This window comes from Carcharhinus amblyrhynchos, chromosome 3, assembly GCF_965287045.1.
Source record: "Carcharhinus amblyrhynchos chromosome 3, sCarAmb.v2.hapA, whole genome shotgun sequence".
NCBI lineage: Eukaryota > Metazoa > Chordata > Chondrichthyes > Carcharhiniformes > Carcharhinidae > Carcharhinus > Carcharhinus amblyrhynchos.
Window position 1 is genome coordinate 136,830,773 of NC_137326.1, and position 21,726 is coordinate 136,852,498.

The following is a 21,726-nucleotide window of genomic DNA, read 5'->3' on the forward strand; positions in this document are numbered from 1 at the left end:
TAGCTGTCAGGTTTCCTGCAGTGCGACCCAGACCACATGACAAAAAACAATGCTTGATTGGCTTTTACTGAGCTTTGGTGTCACGATAGGCGCTATAGAAATGCAAGTCCTCATTCTCCCACCTGGGGGGTCTACATACTGGGAGAAGCGTGTGTGCTGCAGTTCAGGCTGAGAGTGAAGCACTCTGCAGTCAGTCAGTCAGCCAGTGTAGGAATTGTAGTGTGACCACTCTGGCAAAGATGATGAAACTTTCTTCCACCGCCCCCACCCCCCCCCCCGCGAGAATTCTGAATACCTGAGAGTTAATCACCTCAGATTATTTTTAAAGCAGTACTGCAAATTCCTCGCCCCGTTCTCGCATTAACACAGCTCCCTGAGGACAGAACCTCAAACATTGACATTCCATACTCACTGCCTCAATAATCCTGGCATCCACTCAAGACACACATACTTATGAAAGTACTTTATATATATTTTAAAAGATAGAAAAGACGCCACTCTCGGGGGGTAATGTCCCCCCCCCCCTCCACAACACACACACATCCCTGTTCGGGGGAGAAAATACTGTCACATTTTCATGGATTTTACTCCTGTGTGTGTGTGTTTTTTTTTAATTCTTGGCAGAAGTTTTTCCAAGTTTTTGGCCGGTCCAGGCCGAGACTGGAGACGTGGAAGGAATGAAACTGATCACACTAAACGATCTTTGTCTGAAACTGACTCAGAAACTGACAAGACAGATTTACACAGACACAATTCACTCTGAAAAACACACACCTTTTATCCAAATATCCACAAGCCAAAAACAAAACTGCGTGAAAAAAGAAAAAAAATCTGATTTATATTTAGATACAAAGATTGAGTTAACCGCCCCCCCCACCCAGGGGGCTGGGGAAATAAAACAGGTCCAGAAAATACTTCTCTTTAAAAATGAATTTCACATGATTTTTTTTGGGGGGGTCTAAGATTAAAAGGAGCGGTCGTACAAATATATATATATAAAAGAAACATCTGCCCTTTCTCTCTCTCCCCCTCCAATATGCCCCATGGATCCAGAATATCTTTTTTTTTAAGCTCCAGGCTGCAGATTCTGAAGTGTCTGAGACTGCGGGCGACACCTGATGCTATCTGGATCGCTTCCCCCAGTCCAGCTCCCTCCTCCTCCTGTCTGCAATTGTAGTCTGACCCTTCATCACCTTAAAGCAATCTGTACCCTCTACCACCCCTCCCTCTCATCCCGGGACAATAATTCCTCTCTGTGACAAAGCAGAGGGGTGCCCCCCCCCCAAACCCAAACCCAAACCCCCCCCCCCCCACACACACTCTTTGTTTTAACAAACTTCCGATTCATTCTCGCGCTCCCAACTTTATATTTCATGTATGTGTGCTGACACGAGGAAAGTAATTAACAGAGAGGGAGAAAGAAAAATGATGATTTGTATGTATTTTTCTTGGAAAAAAAACACACTTTGACCCTGCTCGACCCATGACTCACGTCCGCTATCAGAGGCGAAGTTTAAACAGTTCTCCTATTTTCTTTTCTCTTTTCAACACCACCCCCACCCCCCCAATCTTTTCTCCTCCACCTCCTAAGGAATTAAGAGAGAGAGAGAGAGAGACAGTCTGCCTGGAATGCGAGGGTATGATGGGAATGTGAGACTGTGGAACACACACACACACACTCACTATCACTCACACACACACACACAGACACTCAGCATTTCCCTCCGCTAAATATTCTTACCTGTCCCCAACCCCCCCCCCCCCCACACACACACACAGAAAAGTTTACAGATAGCCCCCACCTCATGATCAAGGGCTAAAAAATATTTCAATTAAAACAAAACCTCATGACAGTTATGACCTGAATTCTCCCTTTCTCTCACAAGTTATAATGGTTTCGAGCTGATTTATAATTTTAGCAGAAAGGGGTGTATATATATGAAGTTCTTCTTTAAAATATATAACAGCGATGTTGCAGCACTATTAAGAGGATAGAGCTTCCAGACTGTTTTTCGTTGCCAAGAATCAGTCTCTTTTTGCCATTAGCCTGGGCTGCAGGATGGAATTTGAAAAGCTGCCGACATTTTCCCCCCAAAAAACTCTTGATAGAAAGAAGAAAATTCATTTTTAAGATCCTTAAGGCAAAAAAACAGAACTCCCTCCCCAGGATTAAATTTCACCCTCCCCGGGCGAGGGGGGCAAAGCGATCGTTTGGAACAAAAGTTTTATATTTAGAAGGTCGCATTCAAACTTTCTAAACTACCACCCCCCCCCCAACTCCCACCCGATTCACACACACACACACAATGCCGGCGCCTGAAACAAACCCCCAGTCTGAACTTTTCCTGCACATATTCGTACAAGTGGGGGGAAACTCACTCAAACTCAATTTACTGCAAAAAAAAGAGAAGCCGGGCGAAAGGATGTGGATTCGGTTCCTCCTGCTCTGTCACAGTTGAGGGTTTTTTTCTGAATAGGGTTTAGTTGTTCTAATCTTACCTTTAACTTTGTTTCTCTGTCTGTCTGAGTGTGTGTGTGTCTTTTCCTCCTCGCTCGCAGTGACCTGTACTCCTTGGATCTTCATTAAATGTCCTCACTTACAGATCCTTTCGCTCAGACAGGGAGGAGAATGTAGAGCAGGAGAGCTCTCGCCATGTTAGTATGGTCTGGATACACATTGCCGCTGGAATCACTGCCCACACTTACCGTTTCAGGCTAATAGACATCCAGCCCAGGAGAGACAGCTTCCCACTGCTGCCCCACAGCACACAGCTCCCCTGAGGGGGGGGGGGGGGGGGGGGGGGGTCCTTAACTCACTGCTGCCATCTCCAGCCCCCCTCCTCATCCCCACCTCCCCTCCTCACCCCCACCCCCACCCCCACCAACCCTCACTCTCCCATGCTCTTCCTCACCCCCCCACACTCCCCTCCTCATCCCTCAACTCCCTCCTCACCCCCATCACCCTCCTCATTACCACTCTCCTCCTAGCCCCCCCCCCACTCTCCCCTCCTCCCCTATTCTCCCTTCCTCACCCCCTTCCTCACCCCCAACTCTCCCCTCCTCACCCCTATCCCCCTCACCCCCCTCAACACCCCCTCACCCTCCCACTCTCCCCTCCTCACCCCCTCTCTCCCCACCTACCCCCTCCCCCCACCCTCCCTCCACTCTCCCCCCACCCTCCCCTCCTCAACCCCACCCTCCCCTCCTCACCCCCCCACTCCTCCCTCCTCACCCCCCCACTCTACCCCCCACCCTCCCCTCCTCCACCCCCACCCTCCCCTCCTCACCCCCCACCCTCCCCTCCTCACCCCCCCCCACTCTCCCCTCCTCACCCCCCCACTCTACCCCCCACCCTCCCCTCCTCACCCCCACCCTCCCCTCCTCACCCCCCACCCTCCCCTCCTCACCCCCCCCACTCTCCCCTCTCACCCCCCACTCTACCCCCCACCCTCCCCTCCTCACCCCCCCTCTCCCCCACCCTCCCCACCCCCCCTCCACCACCCTCCCCACCCCCCCCTCACCCCCCCACTCGCCCCCACTCTCCCCTCCCCTCCCCCCTCCCCTCCTTCCCTCCCCTCCCCTCCTTCCCTCCCCTCCCCTCCCCCCCTCCCCTCCCCCCTCCTTCCCTCCCCTCCCTCCCCTCCCCCCTCTCTCCCCCCCCCCTCTCCTCCCCTCCCCTCCCCCCCTCCCCTCCCCTCCCTCCCTCTCCTCCCCCTCCCCTCCCCTCTCCCTCCCTCCCTCCTCCTCCCTCCCTCCCCTCCCCTCCTCCTCCCTCCCCCTCCCTCCTTCCCTCCCCCTCCTCCTCCCCCCTCCCCCCTCCCTCCCCTCCCCCCTCTCCCCTCTCCCCCCCCTCCCCTCCCCCCTCTCCCCTCCCCCTCCTCCCCCTCCCCTCCCCTCTCCTCCCCTCCCCTCCTCCTCCCTCCCTCCCCTCCCCTCCTCCCCCCCTCCCCCTCCCTCCCCTCCCCTCCCCTCCCCTCCCCCCTCCCCTCCCCTCCCCTCCCTCCGCTCCCCCTCCCTCCGCTCCTTCCCTACTTCCCTCCCTCCCTCCCCCCTCCTTCCCCTCCCTCCCCCTCCCCTCCCCCCCCCCCTCCCCCCTCCCCTCCCCCCTCCTCCCCCTCCCCTCCCCCCTCCTCCCCCTCCCTTCCCTCCCCCCCTCCCTCCCCCTCCCTTCCCTCCTCCTCCACCCCCTCCGTCCCTCCCCTCCCCCTCCCTCCCCCCCTCCCCTCCCCTCCCTCCCTCCTCCCCTCCCCTCCCCCTCCCTCCCTCCTCCCCCTCCCCTCACCCTCACCCCCTCACACACCCCCCCCTTACTCCCACCCCCCCCTTACTCCCACCCCCCTCCTCACTTCCCCACTCTCACCCTACAACCTTCCCACTCTCCTCACCTCCACCCTCCTCTTAGTCCTCACACTCTCCCTTCATCACCCCCACCGCCCATCTAACCCCCCAACTCTCCCCTCCACCCCCCGCTGTCCCCACTCCGCCCCCCACTCCCCCCCCACTCTCCCCTCCCCTCCCCCCCCCCACTCTCCCCTCCCCTCCCCCCCCCACTCTCCCCTCCCCTCCCCCCCCCCCTCCCTCCCCCTCCCCTCCCCCTCCTCCCCTCCCCCTCCTCTCCTCCCCTCCTCTCCTCCCCTCCCCCTCCTCCTCCTCCTCCCTCCCTCCTCCTCCTCCTCCTCCCCTCCCGCTCCTCCTCCTCCCCTCCCGCTCCTTTTGTTAAAATAAGAAATCTTGGCTCATCAGGGGACCCGGCGGGAGCGGGATTCCCGTCGCTGGAGCCGATATCGGCGAGATTCCCGCCGCTGGAGCCCGATATCGGCGAGATTTCCGTCGCTGGAGCCCGCTCGCCGGGAGTTCCCGCTGGGATAGTAAGGAGGGTGATTTTTTGCACCGGTTGCTGTCCTGCCGATCCTGAAGGTGTTTCTTTGCTTTGATCCTTCTCCCCAAATCACCCCTGGACTGACCAGCTATTGGACCATGAGGTTCTTCACACCTCGCTCTCCCTCCTCTCTGGTGTGGGGGAGTGAGGATAGGGATGGGATTGGGGGTTATGGGAATGGCCAGAAACATGGAAACAGGAGTAGGCTATTCGGCCCATCCAGCCTGTTCATCTATTCAGTCTGGTCAGGGCTGATTGGACATTTCATTGCCTTTTCCTCCCACACTAATTATCCCTTTATGTCATTCCCTTTATATCAATCTCTGCTTTCAACATATTCAATGACTGGATTCCCTCTGGGATTGAGAATTCCAAAGATCCACAACCCTCCGAGGAAAGGAAAACTTCTCATCTTGGTCCTAAATGACTTTCCCCTTATTTTGAAGTTGTCCCCCACATCTCCCTCTCCCCCCTCCCCACCCGTTCCAGACTCCCCACCAGGGAGACATCTTAGCCCCATCTACCCTGCCTATTCCTTTAAGTATGTAGCGGGTTTCAGTGAGACCCCCCTCTCAAAATACAGCCCCAGTTTCCACTAAGACAATCCCACCATCCCTGGAACAAGTCTGGTGAACCTTTGTTACGCTCCCTCTGTGGCAATCCTTCCTTTTCACCTTGGTAAGTTGACCACTCAGTGCTCCAGGTACAGTCTAACCAAGCTTCGAGACAAATAGAATCATAAAATCCCCACCTGCAGAAGGCCATTCAGCCCATCGAGTCTACACTAACAACATCCCATACAGGTCCAATTCCCATAACCCCCTGTATTTACCCTACTAATCCACCTGACATTAAGGGGCAATTTAATGTGGCCAATTAACCTAACGCCACACACTTTTGGGTTGTGGGAGGAAACCAGAGGAAACCCACGCAGACACAGGGGGAATGTACAGACTTCAGTGAAGTCTTTCTGTACTCCATACTCAAATTCTCTTGCGATGAAAGCTAATATATCACAGAAACATAGAAGAACTACAGCACAAACAGGCCCTTCGGCCCACAAGTTGCACCGAACATGTCCCTACCTACTAGGTATACCTATAACCATCTACCTTACTAAGTTCCATGTACTTATCCAAAAGTCTCTTAAAAGACCCATACCCTTCCGAACTGCCTGCTGCACCGGCATGTTAGCTTTCAATGACTTATTAATGAGGGCACCCAGAACTGTTACAGGGGGCTGTGTGGTGGGACAGGGGAGGGGATGGTGAGGGTGTGTGGAGGATCTGATGGGAGCGCAGGAAGGAGAATGACTTGGTGCATGGAGAGCACTAGCAAGGGTCTCACAGCCAGCTGGAGGGGCAGGGCCTAATGGGGCCCATTTTAAAGGGCGCTCCAATCTCAAAGTCACATTTAAGGATTCAATGGGTTGGCCAAGGTATATTGTCCCTGGTATTCAGGGGTGTGTGCGATTAGCCATGGTGAATGCATAGGGTTACTGGGATAGGGCAAAGGCGGGTGGGGAGGGGAGTCTTGGATGGGATGCTCTTTCAGAGGGTCAGTCTAGACTCATAAAGTCATAGAGGTTTACAGCATGGAAAGAGGCCCTTTGGCCCAACTTGTCCATGGCGCCCATTTTTTTAAAACCCCTAATCTAGTCCCAATTGCCCACATTTGGCCCATATCCCTCAATACCTATCGTACCCATGTAACTGTCTAGGTGCTTTTTAGAAAAAAGGTACCCGTCTCTACCACTACCTCTGGCAGATACTCACCACCCTCTGTGTGAAAAAATTGCCCCACTGGACACTCTTGTATCTCTCCCCTCTCACCTTAAACCTATGCCCTCTAGTTTTAGACTCCCCTACCTTTGGGTAAAGATATTGACTATCTAGCTGATCTGTGCCCCTCATTGTTTTATAGACATCTATAAGATCACCCCTCAGTCTCCTACACTCCAGAGAAAAAAGTCCCAGTCTACCCAACCTCTCCTTATAACTCAATCCATCAAGTCTTGGTAGCATCCTAGTAAATCTTTTCTGCACTATTTCTAGTTTAATAATATCCTTTCTATAATAGGGTGACCAGAATTGCACACAGTATTCCAAGTATGGCCTTACCAATGTCTTTTTCAGCTTCAACAAGACGCCCCAACTCCTGTATTCAATGTTCTGACTGATGAAACCAAGCATGCTGAATGCCTTCTTCACCACTCTGTCCACCTGTGACTCCACTTTCAAGGAGCTATGAACCTGTACCCCTAGATCTCTCTGTTCTCTAACTCTCCCCAATGCCCTACCACTAACTGAGTAAGTCCTGCCTTGGTTCAATCTACCAAAATGCATCACCTTGCATTTGTCTAAATTAAACTCCATCTGCCATTTGTCAGCCCACTGGTCTAATTGATCAAGATCCCGTTGCAATTGGAGAGGGGCTGAACGGCCTCCTTCTGCATTATATGGATTTGGTGGTTCAATGGACCCCCCCCACATAGAAATATAGACACTCTCCCATGAAGATTGGGACCCCCTCCATAAATATTGGGATCCCATGCCCCCCTCCTCCCAATGGAAACTGGGACACCCCCGGTGGAAGTCTGGACCCCATCCCATGGTGATTGAGACTCCCCCCATACAGAATCCAGACGCCGTCCCCCGACAGAGATCAGGACCGCACCACCCCCCCCCCCCCCGCCCCCCCCGCCCCCCCCACAGAGATCTGGACAACCCTCCCCCACCCTCCCCAAGCATCGAGGCAAACTGACAACAACAATATCGGGACATCCGCTCTCCCACTTTGCCAGCGTTGGGGCACTGGCCTCCCCTCAGCCACCTCACTGGCATCATCACTCTCTTCTCTTTCTCTCCCCAACCATACATAAGGGGAACCCCTAACCATTTGGAGGAGTGTTCCCCGGAGCAGACTGGGAATGGAGGGATACAAACGAATGGTCTAGTTGGACCAATGAGCGGCACAGGCTTGGAGGGCCGAAGGGCCTGTTCCCTGTGCTGTACTGTTCTTTGTTCTTTGTAAGACTACACGCCAACAAAAGCTCAAACATCTTCCTTTAAAACCAGCTGACGTGATTTTAAGGGCATACACGGAAGAAGTGGTGCCATTGAAAGGTTACATGATGGTGAATGGAGAGTTGGGTGGAGAAACAGCAGGGCTGCCTCTCCGGGTGGTCCATGATAATTTTCCAGCTCGATTTTGGAGATCATGATTGGAGCAGATAAAATTTACCTGGAGTGCTGTCAACAGATTGGTCGATGCCAAAACAGACCTACAGAACTTTCTGGCCATGTCCCTCTGGCCCGGGAGATGTACTTAATGTTACACCCCGGGGAGACCCCCACGACAGACCGATCCCCACTGAATATCAACAAAGAACAGCACAGGAAACAGGCCCTTTGGCCCCACAAGCCCGTGTCACCCATTTTAACACTCAGTGAGTGCCTTATTCAAGTCTTTCGTCGCTCGTCGACACTTTTGTCTACCTCTGACGGAACTCCACAATAAAGGGGGTGGTAATTTAAGGAATTGTGTGTGCACCAGATTAAGGGAGATCCAATTTAGGGACAATTTATTGACGCCAATCAGCCTAAAAGGCATGTTTTTGGAATGTGGGAGGAAACTGGAGCACCCGGAGGAAACCCACGCTAGCGCGTGTCAGGATGGGATGGGGTAAGGTGGGCGGGGCGGGGGGGGCGTTGGTTGGTGGGAGAGCGGTGATAGTCCCAGAATAAGTACTGACGAATGCATGTTCTATATTAAAATGAGCTTCACAGGGTCCTGCGGGATCCTTCTCGCCATTCCAGCGGCAAGGAGCCTGGAAGATCAGAACTTAGAAACTTACTGGTGCAAATCGTGCTGTCAGATTTTGAGCGTGTGTGGCACTATTCCCCTGGATGGAGGCTGCGGACTCAAACTCACCCCCATCATTTCCAACAAATGTGATGCAATTGAGGTCCTTTCCAGGATTAGTGAATTGTGGCAAATCTGTTCTTCACTTAGCCACCTTACTGCAAATATTACATAGTTTATTATGTGTGAAACAGTCGTGAGATTGCCCAGCAGAATGGGAGGAAGTATACAAGGACGTCGAAGACGCTTTGCAGAAGTCTGAATTATTGGTTCATTTTAATCCAAAACGACCATCACTGCTGCTTGTGACACTTCACCTTAGGGAGTAGGGGCAGTTGTTTCACATATTCTGCCTTCGGGAGAGGAATGACCAAGAGCTTTTCCTTTGTGTGCTCTAACCAGTGCTGAATCTAACTCTGCTCAGTTCCAAAAACAAGCAATTCTTGGAATACAAAAGTTTCATCGTTATTTATATGGCCACCATTTCCGGTTATTGACTGATCATCAATACTAAACTATTCTTTCTGGGATGTATTAAAGGCAAAGCTCTGTGAGCTGCTGGTCGATCGCAAAGATGGTCGCTGATCTTATCTGCGCACTGCTCGACACAAAGTACCATCAGTCAGAGTGCCATACTAATGCTGACGCATTATTACACCCATTGTTACCTATCGAGAAGATAGCCTGTGACTCCAAGAATGAGTAAAATATTCTACAACTCTCCCAAAACTCCTTACTCCTTAGATTATTCTGGATGTTTTCACCTCCACCTCACTGCACCCGAGGTCATTGTAAATGCTCACATTCAGGTGAACTTTCTGGGATATTGGGGTGATTTCAGTTTGAGGACTGTGTCCAGTTCTGGGCATCATAAAGGAAAGATTTGAAGGCATTAGAGAGTGTATGGAAAGTACTTACAGGGATAAGGACAGGAACTGTCAATACAAGAAGATCCTAAAAGAAAGCCTGACAAAGACGTACATTACAAGCTCCCTCCCTTGGGGAAACATTGTGGACAACCGGCCCATGTGGAAACAAGTGCTCAAAGTTTAAACTAAAAGAACAAAGAAAATTACAGCACAGGAACAGGCCCTTCGGCCCTCCAAGCCTGCACCAACCATGCTGCCCGACTAAACTAAAACCCGCTATGCTTCTGCAGACCATATCCCTCTGTTCCCATCCTATTCATGTATTTGTCAAGATGTCCCTTAAAAGTTACTATCGTATCCGCTTCCAGTATCTCCCCTGGCAGCGAGTTCCAGGCACCCACCACTCAGTGTAAAAAAATCTGCCTCGTACATCTCCTGTAAACCTTGCCCCTAGTAATTGACTCTTGCACCCTGGGAAAAAGCTTCTGACTCTGTCCATGCCTCTCATAATCTTGTAAACTCAGGTCTCTGCTCAACCTCCGTTGTTCCAGTGAGAGCAAGCCAAGTTTCTCCAACCTCTCCTCATGGCTAATGCCCTCCATACCAGGGCAACATCCTGGTAAATCTTTTCTGTACCCTCTCCAAAGCCTCCACATCCTTCTGGTAGTGTGGCGATCAGAATTGAACACTATATTCCAAGCACGGCCTAGTTAAGGTTCTATAAAGCTGTCTTATGGTTCAACGTGTTTCATGACCAAACTGGCAACATCTGACATACTCAGTGGAAGGTCTGAGGTGGTACAGGTTAGGGTTTGGCTTGATTCTCCCAATCACCAACAAGCACAATATGGATGTCCCGTCTAATCCCACATCAGATTCTTCATGAAGACAGAATCCAGAGGACACAATGTAATCATTCACAGCTTGGTCACCCTTGATCAATAAGGGGTCAGTCCACCACTAGAGGGGTGAGGAACTTCTGTTATGTGGACAGATCACAGAAGCTGAGGCTGTTCCCCTTAGAGAAGAAAAGTTCACATCTGTGTCCTATGCCCACAAGCGCATGAAGACAGCGGACAGTTTCATTTCAAAGAACAAAATGACACAAAGACAATTTACCTCGATCCAAAATGGAATCTAAGGGGAAGGCTGGCCTTTTCTGATTTCTGCGCAGATAAAGAACTAAGATCTCTGGAAGTTCAGGAAGGTATGTTTGTCCATGGCTCGAATAGCCTTCTCTTGAAAAGGCATCCGGGATACCAAACTATTAGTGAACTTACAGCCCCTACTTTTGGGATATTCCCAACATAGAGAGGTGGGGAGAAACCAATTTATCATAGGTAGAACATAGAACATTACAGCGCAGTACAGGCCCTTCGGCCCTCGATGTTGCGCCGACCAGTGGAACCAATCTAATGACCCTCTAACCTAAACTATTCCAATGTTATCCATATGCCTATCCACTGACCATTTGAATGCCCTTAAAGTTGGCGAGTCCACAACTGCTGCAGGCAGGGCATTCCACGCCCTTACTGCCCTCTGAGTAAAGAACCTACCTCTGACATCCATCCTATAATTACCACCCCTTAATTTAAAGCTAAGTGTGAACCTACCTAAAGGTAGGTGTGAACAGCCACCATTCCTCTGCCATTGTATGGCAATGGTTTCTAATACCTGCCAGGGAGAGGGCAGACTGGAGATTGAAAGGGTCTCAGCAGGACCATCCTTCAGCAAGAAGAAATGAACCTGTCTAATGGAAAACAGCCATTGCAGGCAGTGAGAGAGGGGCTAATTTGTCTTTTGACAAAGTGCCCAGGGGTCTGGAGTGAAAATCTGCTTGTGTTTCTGGGTCGGAACAGCGTCAGTTTTCAGTCAGAACCTGAGGCATTGCCATTTGCGAGGGAAATTGGGCCCAGGATGTTATTGTGAGGTTGAACTGTAATTAACTGAGCACTGGACTGGAGCAGGAGTGAATGATAGGGAATGCTGACTTCTGCTTTGTGACGTACCAAGTGGCCTTGGGTTTATCTGCTGCAGGGTCTCCTAAAGATTTCCAAAAGTAGTTAAGATAGATTCAAGTCAGAATTTAAATGGATTAAACAGAATCTGTGCTGGCTGGTAAAATGCAAATGTTTCCGAGGGTAGAACTGAATTTTAGTTCAAGATTCAAGAGTTTTTGGAGAGAGGCCATTAGATGTTCTTTGATAGATTCAGGCTAATCACACACCTCCCTGTCTCCCCACTCTCTCACCCACATGCCTCACCCACACACCTCCTCCCACACCAATACCCCGAGCCACACTCCCCAGCCACTCTCCCCACCCCCACACCTCAACCAAATACCAACCCCCAACCTACACACTCCACCGACACACCTCCTCCCCACCCACACACAGCCCCCGCACACATCCTCCCCCCACCCACTCTCCCAACCCACACACCCCACTCAAACACCTCCTTCCCACCCGTACACCCCCCCCGCACACATCCTCCCCCAACCCACTCTCCCAACCCACACACCCCACTCAAACACCTCCTCCCCACCCATACACCTCCCCCCGCACACATCCTCCCCCCACTCTCCCCACCCACTCTCCCCGACCACACACCTCCTCCCCATGTATCTCAGTGCCACCTGCCTGTTTCCTCCCCCATCGCTCCATCCCACCCATATACCACCTCTACATACCCCTCAATCCCAGCAAGCCCTATTCATTCCATATCCCACCAATACAATCCCCTCGTCCCCATCGCCATCAATCTCAGTTTCTCAGCTCCTCACTTTATCCTCATTGCAGACTGAACCCTCCAATGGCATACTCTTTAATCCCTGCTGCAACAGGCTCTCCAGTGTTTTATCTCATATTCCTAATCACTGTCTGAGTGAAAAATGTCCCTGAGATCTCTCAGCTGTCTCAGCCCATTTTCTCGAAATGTTCAATCCAGTTTATCTACGTCCCAGTCGCCATTTAAAGGGTGCCCTGACCTCTGCATTTGCAAACAGCTCCCCCCCCCAGAACTGAAATGGTGACTCCCTCGTTGACCACAGGAGCACCAGCAACCCCTCCCCACACCACTCAGACCTGAAGGTGACCCAACCTGAACCTCCCCAACTCAGCCCTCCCCTGCCTTCCTCAGACCCACTTCAGGCTCCCCCCCCCTTCAAACCACGTACCTTGGCAGTGCCAACAATGCTCTGCTTGCTGCCACTGATACCCTGGCCATGGACCTCCAGGGGGCTCAAGGAGGTAGATCTGTGGACATTTCCCCACTGTCACTGCCAGGTTGCAGAGAAAGGCTCCCCCAAAACATCGTGGGGGTTGGGTAAACTCGGCTTAGGGGCAAAATGTTGATCTTGTCACTGTCGCTTGGGATGGGAATCCCATGGTTGACTAAAAGATTCGCTGTCACTATAGAAGCTCTGTCTTCACTGTCCCCATCAAACACTCCCAGGACAGGTACAGCAGGAGGTTAGATACAGACTAAAGCTCCCTCTACACCGTCCCCCAAACACTCCCAGGACAGGTACAGCACGGGGTTAGATACAGAGTAAAGCTCCCTCTACACTGTCCCCATCAAACACTCCCAGGACAGGTACAGCACAGGGTTAGATACAGAGTAAAGCTCCCTCTACACTGTCACCATCAAACAGTCCCAGGACAGGTACAGCACAGGGTTAGATACAGAGTAAAGCTCCCTCTACACTGTCCCCCATCAAACACTCCCAGGACAGGTACAGCACGGGGTTAGATACAGAGTAAAGCTCCCTCTACACTGTCCCCCATCAAACACTCCCAGGACAGGTACAGCACAGGGTTAGATACAGAGTTATCCTCCCCCTACACTGTCCCCACCAAACACTCCCAGGACAGGTACAGCACGGGGTTAGACACAGAATGAAGCTCCCTCTACACTGTCCTGTTCAAACACTCCCAGGACAGGTACAGCACGGGGTTAGATACAGAGTAAAGCTCCCTCTACACTGTCACCATCAAACACTCCCAGGACAGGTACAGCACAGGGTTAGATACAGAGTAAAGCTCCCCCTACACTGTCCCCATCAAACACTCCCAGGACAGGTACAGCACGGGGTTAGATACAGAGTTATCCTCCCCCTACACTGTCCCCATCAAACACTCCCAGGTCAGGTACAGCACGGGGTTAGACACAGAATGAAGCTCCCTCTACACTGTCCCCCATCAAACACTCCCAGGACAGATACAGCATGGCGTTAGATACAGAGTAAAGCTCTTTCTGCACTAAATCAGTTCTGTCTGATTGCAATCACTAAATAACATTTTTCAGGATTAGACTCAGATCAAGATTTCAAGGCCATTTGTCTAATTTGCTGACTAATATAATTCACTGTCTGCAGAAACACTGGTAACGAAACATGTTCTCATGGCAACATGCAGCTTTAATAAATCTTTGTTAAATAAAACATTGTCCAATTAAAATCCTGTGTTCTGTAATGCCAATTTTAAACACCCAATGGTGATCTGAGCAAGGAAAAGACACAGACACGGATATTGATGTTGTGGGGAGACAGTGGGACGGTGAGAGTCCTTGGCTGCTATTCTACCTTCAAATGGCAACTGGTGAAAGTTAAATCAATTAATAATCTGCAAATTTAATGCTGGTAATTTTATGAAATTCATTTATAGGATGTGGGTGTCACTGGCTAGACCAGCATTAATTCTAATCCCTAATTGCTCTTGAGAAGGTGGTGGGTGAGCTGGTTTCTTTAACCCCTGAAGTCCCAGGAGTGTAGATACACCCACAGTGATGTTAACGAGGGAGTTGCAGGACTTTGTGACCCAGTGACAGTGAAGGAACGCCCGATATATTTCCAGGTCAGGATGATGAGTGACTTAAGGTAGTGAGGTGAAGACATAGTGAGGGGATGTTCTATTTCAGAAAGCCAATTGGCAAAGGTGTTGTGAAGTTACTAGTAAGTTATAAATGCTGGTAAAATGCTAAGAGTTGTAAACAATCGTCTGCTTATAAGGTGGTTGAGTTTTGCCTGTGTCCTGGGAAGCTGCAGGTCCAAGAATCCACTACAGATTGAAACATTGTATTGTTGTGGGAAATTTACCACTTCGGAGTCAGACTTGGAGGTTTCAACAATACAGTTTTATATCGGACAAAGCTTTGGGAGAAAGCAATGGTGCTCTGTAGTATTTGGCAGCTACCGTCTCAGCTACACAATGGCAGCTGATCATTCTTATACCTTTTAGACAATAGGCAGTATGGACATCGGCCGTTAACACATCGTTACAAGCAGACAGGTACGGACATGGGCAGTTAACATATCGTTGTTCATAGAATGGATACATTTATAGTTATGTCTTCTATCAACGATTGGTTTCAATCTATACATTCAGTGACTGATCTTGTTACATTTATATATTTATGTCCCCATCTGTGGCTGACCTTATTATCAGATTCATTGTTCTGGGTCTGCTCTTATCTAGAGTGCCTCAAGCTCTGACCAGCTTCTGTAGCAATTCAGATACTGGAGGTCTTAACCTTTTGTGTAACTGCCTGTGCCTAAATCCAGTGCCTCTTAATGTCCTTTCCCAGGTAACCATTTTGTGTGCATCATTTTTAATTCCACCATAACAGCATTGGGAGGCAAAACAACAGGATTGCTGTGGTAACAGGCTTTAGCATTTGAATCACAACAGAGAGTCATAGAGGTTTACAGCATGGAAACAGGCCCAACTTGTCCATGCTGCCCTCTTTTTTTAATGATGTGGATATGCCAGCATTGGACTGGGATAAACACAGTAAAAAGTCTGACAACACCAGGTTTGAGTCCAACTGATGTATTTGGTAGTAAACTCACTAGCTTTCGGGTTTGTCCCTTCGTCAGGTGAATGGAGAGTTCTGGCCTCAGACAGAGCATATAAACCACAGACAGTTTACAGATTACTAATTAGTAGTCTGCTTTATATGCTCAGTCTGAGGCCAGAACTCTCCATTCACCTGACGAAGGGACAAACCCAAAAGCTAGTGAGTTTACTATCAAATAAATTGGTTGGACTCAAACCTGGTGTTGTCAGACTTTTTACTCTTTTTTTTAAACCCCTAAGCTAATCCCAATTGGCCCATATCCCTCTGTACCCACCATACCCATGTAACTATCTAAATGCTTTCTAAAAGATAAAATTGTACCCGCCTCTACTACTACCTCTGGCAGCTTGTTCCAGACACTCACCACCCTCTGTGTGAAAAAATTGCTCCTCTGGACACTTTTGTATCTCTCCCCTCTCACCTTAAAACCTATGCCCTCCAGTTTTAGACTCCCCTACCTTTGGGAAAAGATATTGACTATCGAGCTGATCTGTGCCCTTCATTATTTTATAGACCTCTATAAGGTCAACCCTCAGCCCCCTGTGCTCCAGAGAAAGAAATCCCAGTCTATCCAGCCTCTCCTTATAACTCAAACGTGTTCAGAATGTTAACCAATCAATTTAAAATATGCATTTGAATCGCATCAGCCTATCAGATTTGAATCTTGTAAACCAATCCTACTGTGCAAATTGTACTCTGTCATCGGCAATATAAAAGCCACCACTCCCAGCTCAAAAGGGCGAGAAGCAGAGACCACCTGCCAGCAGCCTGCTCACAGTTTTCTCAGAGAGAGAGACACAAAAACTGCAACTTTCTGCCAGTGTATCAGCCACATTTAAGGTCTTAAGATCCCAATCCATCTCGGGAGAACAGAAGGACAGAAGGAAGATGTCAGGAAGATGACAAACCAGGTTGCATTTTGAATGAGGCTAAAAATTGTATTTTCTATTTGTTAATAAGTGGGAGTTGTAATGATCTAAACAGCATTCCATTAGGATAGTATTTTATTCAGTTTGTTCATAGTTTAGTTAGCCTGTTTACCGTTAGTTAGATCTCAAACAATGACGAGACAGAGTACAGGAATGAGATAGAGAATCTGGTGAACTGGTGCAACAACAATAATCTCTCCCTCAATGTCAACAAAAACAAAGGGAATTGTCATCAACTTCAGGAAGTATAAAGAAGAACATGCCCCTGTCTACATCAACAGGGGTGAAGTAGAAAGGGTCAAAAGCTTCAAGCTTTAGGTGTCCAGATCACCAACAACCTGCCCTGCTCCCCTCCATGCCGACACTATAGTTAAGAAAGCCCCACCAACGCCTCTACTTTCTCAGAAGACTAAGGAAATTTGGCATGTCAGCTCTGACTCTCGCCAACTTTTACAGATGCGCAAGGTTGTATCACAGCTTCGTATGGCTCCTGCTCTGACCAAGAGCGCAAGGAACTGCAAAATGTTACAAATGTAGCCCAATCCATCACACAAACCAGCCTCCTGTCTACACTTCCAGCTGCCCCGACAAAGCAGCCAGCATAATTAAGGACCCCACACACCCCGGACATTCTCTCTTCCACTTTCTTCCATCAGGAAAAAGATAGAAAAGCCTAAGGTCACGTACCAACCGACTCAAGAACAACTTCTTCTCCGCAACCATCAGACTTTTGAATGGACCTACCTCGCATTAAGTTGATCTTTCTCTACACCCTAACTATGACTGTTACACTACATCCTGCACTGTCTTGTTTTCATCTCTGTGAACAGTATGCTTTGTCTGTACATCGTGCAAGAAACAATACTTTCCACAGTATGTCAGTACATGTGACAATAATAAATCAAATCAAAATCAAAATAATAAAATGTTACTTGTTTCTTTGAAAGAGAGAGTCTCAGGGAGTAATTTCTTGATTTAACCATGAAAAATTGCTGTCGGCATTTCTCACGGACATTTTATGAGATTATGAAGGGGAGGTGCTTATCTTTGAGTGGTTGAAGGTTAGTTCTCAGAGAGAAGATTACCCTCCCCTACATAACAAAGGATTGAACTGCAGCCAATCTTTACACACTTTTATATTTACTTTTAGATTGTCACATTATAGGCACACATTCCCTAAATCAACAGCTCCAGTCATGGTCTCCATTCCTTTATAGAGATTCAAATACTTGTCCAATTAATATCCACCACATGCATAAAACTGAGCACAATTAGTACACAATTGATAGGAGTTCCAGGGCTTGGGGCCCAGGTAACTGTCAGTACAATTTTGAACTGAATAAGATTGGGGATTCTCAGGAAGCCACAGGGTGCAGATATTTTGGAGGGTTGTCGTGTGAGAGGAGGCTTTTAAAATTGAGGAGCTGCCAGACCAAGAGCCGATGTTGGTCAGAGAACAAAGGGATAGTAGACAAGCGAGACACAGTGCTGACAAGGACATAGGCAGCACAGTCAGAGAGCTTTGGCAACCTTGCTCGTGTGTGTTTATTCTGGTGTTCCCCCCCTGCAGAGCACCAGAGCTGATACTAGTCCCGTGATCAGCACATGTCCATTCCGACACACGTTCACCAACAAACCTACAACGTGGGGAAGAGCAAGATGTTTATCGGCTGTCAGTTCCTCACCCTCCACCCCCCTACTTTAGCTCAGTAACGCTCCAGCTGGGATCTGCTAACTCCACACAAAACTGCATTCGGATCCCCTCTGTTGTTGTCCACATCCAGGATAAACTCTCCGGGGAAGGATGAGCAGAGGGTCAAGGCTCATTGCGAGTGTGTAGGTGATGAGTTATGAGGGTGGATGTGATCATCTCGGGCTCCAGACTGGAGAACGACGGAGGCTGGGAGACAAGCTCACTGAGGAATACAAAACAGGAAAACGGTTGGGTAAGATTTAAGCTGGGGCTTCATTTCAAAGTCAGGAAATGAATGAAAAATAAATTCAAAGCAGACATCAGGAAAGCATCCTTCAGTGGGAAATATCTGGAATGTTCTCTCAGTGAAATAAGGAACCCTCCAAATATCTCCCGGATAGATAATGGTGGAATTCGGGAATAGAGGGATGGAATAGAGAGAACTGGAGAATTCACAACTAGAGGGATGTTAAAGGATGGAGAGTAAAGGAACTAGAGGGATTGTATTTAGATAATAGACATTCAGGAAACTAAAGCAATAGCAAAAAATGCTGGAAAATCTCAGCAGGTCTGACAGCATCTGTGGAGAGAGAATAGAGACAACGTTTCAAGTCTGGATGACCCTTCGTCAGAGCCAAAGACAAAGAAAATAGGATGAGATTTGATTTGGTTTGATTTATTGTCACATGTTTTAACATACAGTGAAAAGTATTGTTCCTCACGGACTATACAAACAAAGCATACCGCTCATAGAGAAGGAAAGGAGAGAGTGCAGAGTGTAGTGTTACAGTCACAGCTAGGGCGCAGGGAGAGATCAACTTAGTGCAACTTGGCTCGTCCACTCAAAAGTCAGACAGCAGCAGGGAAGGAGCTGTTCTTGAGTCGGTCGGTACGTGACCTCAGACTTTTGTACCTTTTTCCTGATGGATGAAGGTGGAAGAGAGAATGTCCGGGATGCGTTGGGGTCCTTAATTATGCTGGCTGCTTTTCCCGAGGCAGCAAGAAGTGTAGACAGAGTCAATAGATGGGAGGCTGGTTTGCATGATGGACTGGGCTAAACTCATGACCCTTTGTAGTTTCTTATGATCTTGGGCAGAGCAGGAGCCCATACCAAGCTGTGATATAACCAGAAAGAACCAGAAGGAATGCTTTATTCTGTTAGGGTGAGGAGGGAGCGGGAAGTGGGGGGTGGAGTGGGGGGGTGGAGTGGGGGGGTGAGTGGGGGTGAATGTTTTCAGTCATGTTGCTGCCGTGTTTTAACCCACCCCACTCACCCAGCAGCCTTGTCCTCGCTCACCTGAACTGATTGCTGTGCTAACTACCGCACCATTGTGCCACTAACCATTAGGAAGTTTATGTTAAAGGTAACTCCAACTTTTGTCTACACAGAGACTCTCTCTCTGTCTCTGACACTCCCTCATGCGGTACACTCTATGGTAAGCACCAACATATTGAACGTGGAGAGGGCGTTGGTGCTGCAGCCGACCACGGCCAACCAGAGAATTCTTCCATCCTTACCCCCTGCAGGTTGGATGGATTTACAGATCGATAATTGGTCTGTTTGGCCGTGTTATGAATGCACCTTCCTTGGCCATCAAGTCCTGGGGTGGGACATGGACCCAGAGTTTTTGGGCTCAGAGCCAGGAGCACTACCCACTGCGCCACAAAGCCCCACGGAGGGGATAGGGAGTCTGTGAGGGTGTGATGCAATGAATCTTTTGATGGAATCGATTGCATGCTTCCCATGTTTGTTTTGCCTGAAGAATGCGTTGCTCTGGTGGGGCTGAGCCTTGCCTTGGGTGGAAGAAATTCGCCCACAGATGCTGTCCTGATGTGGGAAGCTCCGCCACATTCCTCTATTTCCTGATGGATTTAATTTGACATTTCGTGCATCGAAACCTCATCATGGCAATGCCACATCCAGCCCGTGAGAAAGGCTGTTTGATTCCCACCGCGCCCCCCCCCACAACTCCTCCCAATCTCTTCCTTCCTGTAAGAACACAGGAGGCGGAGGCCATTCAGCCCCTTGAGCTTGTTCTGCAACTCAATAAGGTCAGGGCTGATCTGAGTGTGGCTGGAGCTCCACATTCCTCTCTGCCCCCACCCCCCCCCAATCACCATCGATTCTCTCAATAATGAAAAATCTGTTTCAAAGCAGAAAGTGCCAGAAAAGTTCGGCCGGCCTGGTGGCAGTTGTGGGGACAGAAACAGGATTAATGGACGGAATCTTCCTCAAAAAAAATTCCCAAGTGTCATAACAGCGGGAAGACAGAATGCTGGCCTTCATAGCGAAGGGGATTGAATATAAAAGTAGGGAGGTCTTGCTGCAGCTGTATAGGGCATTGGTGAGGCCGCAGCTGGAGTACTGTGTGCAGTTTTGGTCGCCGCACCTGCGCGAAGATATTTTGGCCTTGGAGGGAGTGCAGAGGAGGTTTACTAGGCTGATACCGGAGTTGAGGGGATTGAGCTATGAGGAGAGGCTGAATAAACTGGGCTTGTACTCGTTAGAGTTTAGAAGAATGAGGGGAGATCTCATTGAGACGTATAAGATGATGAATGGGATGGATAGGATAGAGGTGGAGAGACTCTTCCCGCTCAAAAAAGACAGTAGGACTAGGGGGCACAGCCTCAAGATAAAAGGGGGGCGGTTTAGAACGGAGTTGTGGAGGAACTTCTTCACTCAAAGGGTGGTGAATCTCTGGAATTCTCTGCCCGTTGAAGTGGTGGAGGCTGCCTCGCTAAATATTTTTAAGACGCGGGTTGATGGGTTTTTGATAAGAGAGGGGATTAAGGGTTATGGGGAGAGGGTGGGAATGTGGAACTGAGCAGCGACAGATCAGCCATGATCTTATTGAATGGCGGGGCAGGCTCGAAGGGCTAGATGGCCTACTCCTGTTCCTATTTCTTATGTTCTTATGTTCCATGTTGGTCTTTTGGATAAGTCAGCGTTTATGCAATATTTCAACAGTCTGTCAGGAGTTGCGGTAGCTGGGAGTTTTGCTCCAGGGATGGGAGGGGGTGTGGTGGTGGTGGGTGGGTGGGGGAGGTGGGGAAGGAGGGGGGGGGCACCTATGAATGCCAGGGAAACCAGCCCCAGAGCACTTGGGTGCCCCGATCCCCCAGCGAACCTCCCCCACCCCTGCACGCCCATTTATTTCAGAATTGTGGCCAAGAGTTCACCCTCTCCCCCCCGCCTCCCCCACTTCCCTTCCCCCCCCCCCACACCCCCTCACACCCCCTCCCGCCCTCTTCACTGAGGTACTCACTCATTCCCCGAGAGTAAGGCCCCCTCAGAACGGCCAGATTGGGGATGAGGTCGTAAATCGCTTACAAGTTGGGATACCCACTCCGACGAGTGCCGGAGGCTTGTCCTGAGTGGTGGAGGCACTGGCAGAGTGGCTCAGTGATGTTCCTCCTACATAAGAACACAAGAGCTAGGAGCAGGAGTAGGCCATTCGGCCCCTCGAGCCTACCCCGCCATTCAATGAGATCACAGCTGATCTTTTCATGGACTCAGCCTCCTGGCAGCACAGCCCTCACTGCTGGACACACGTGGGTGGGGAATCAGCAGTCAGGTACAGCGTGGATAGTCCTGGCCACCCAACAACCTCCCTTTCGCTTCACATACCTGGCAGC

The 21,726-nt window shown here is 49.7% G+C and overlaps 1 protein-coding gene and 1 pseudogene across 1 annotated transcript in view; both read right to left on the reverse strand.

Moving 5' to 3' along the window:
• fndc3ba (fibronectin type III domain containing 3Ba) overlaps positions 1-2,645 on the reverse strand; it is a 314,503-nt gene extending 311,858 nt beyond the window's left edge. The window contains exon 1 of the mRNA XM_080186086.1: positions 2,500-2,645. The gene's annotated coding sequence lies outside the window, so the exon portion shown is untranslated. The remainder of the gene's footprint in view (positions 1-2,499) is intronic.
• Positions 2,646-4,739: 2,094 nt separating this feature from the next.
• Positions 4,740-21,726, reverse strand: part of LOC145341276 (transmembrane protein 212-like) — a 37,052-nt pseudogene continuing 20,065 nt past the window's right edge.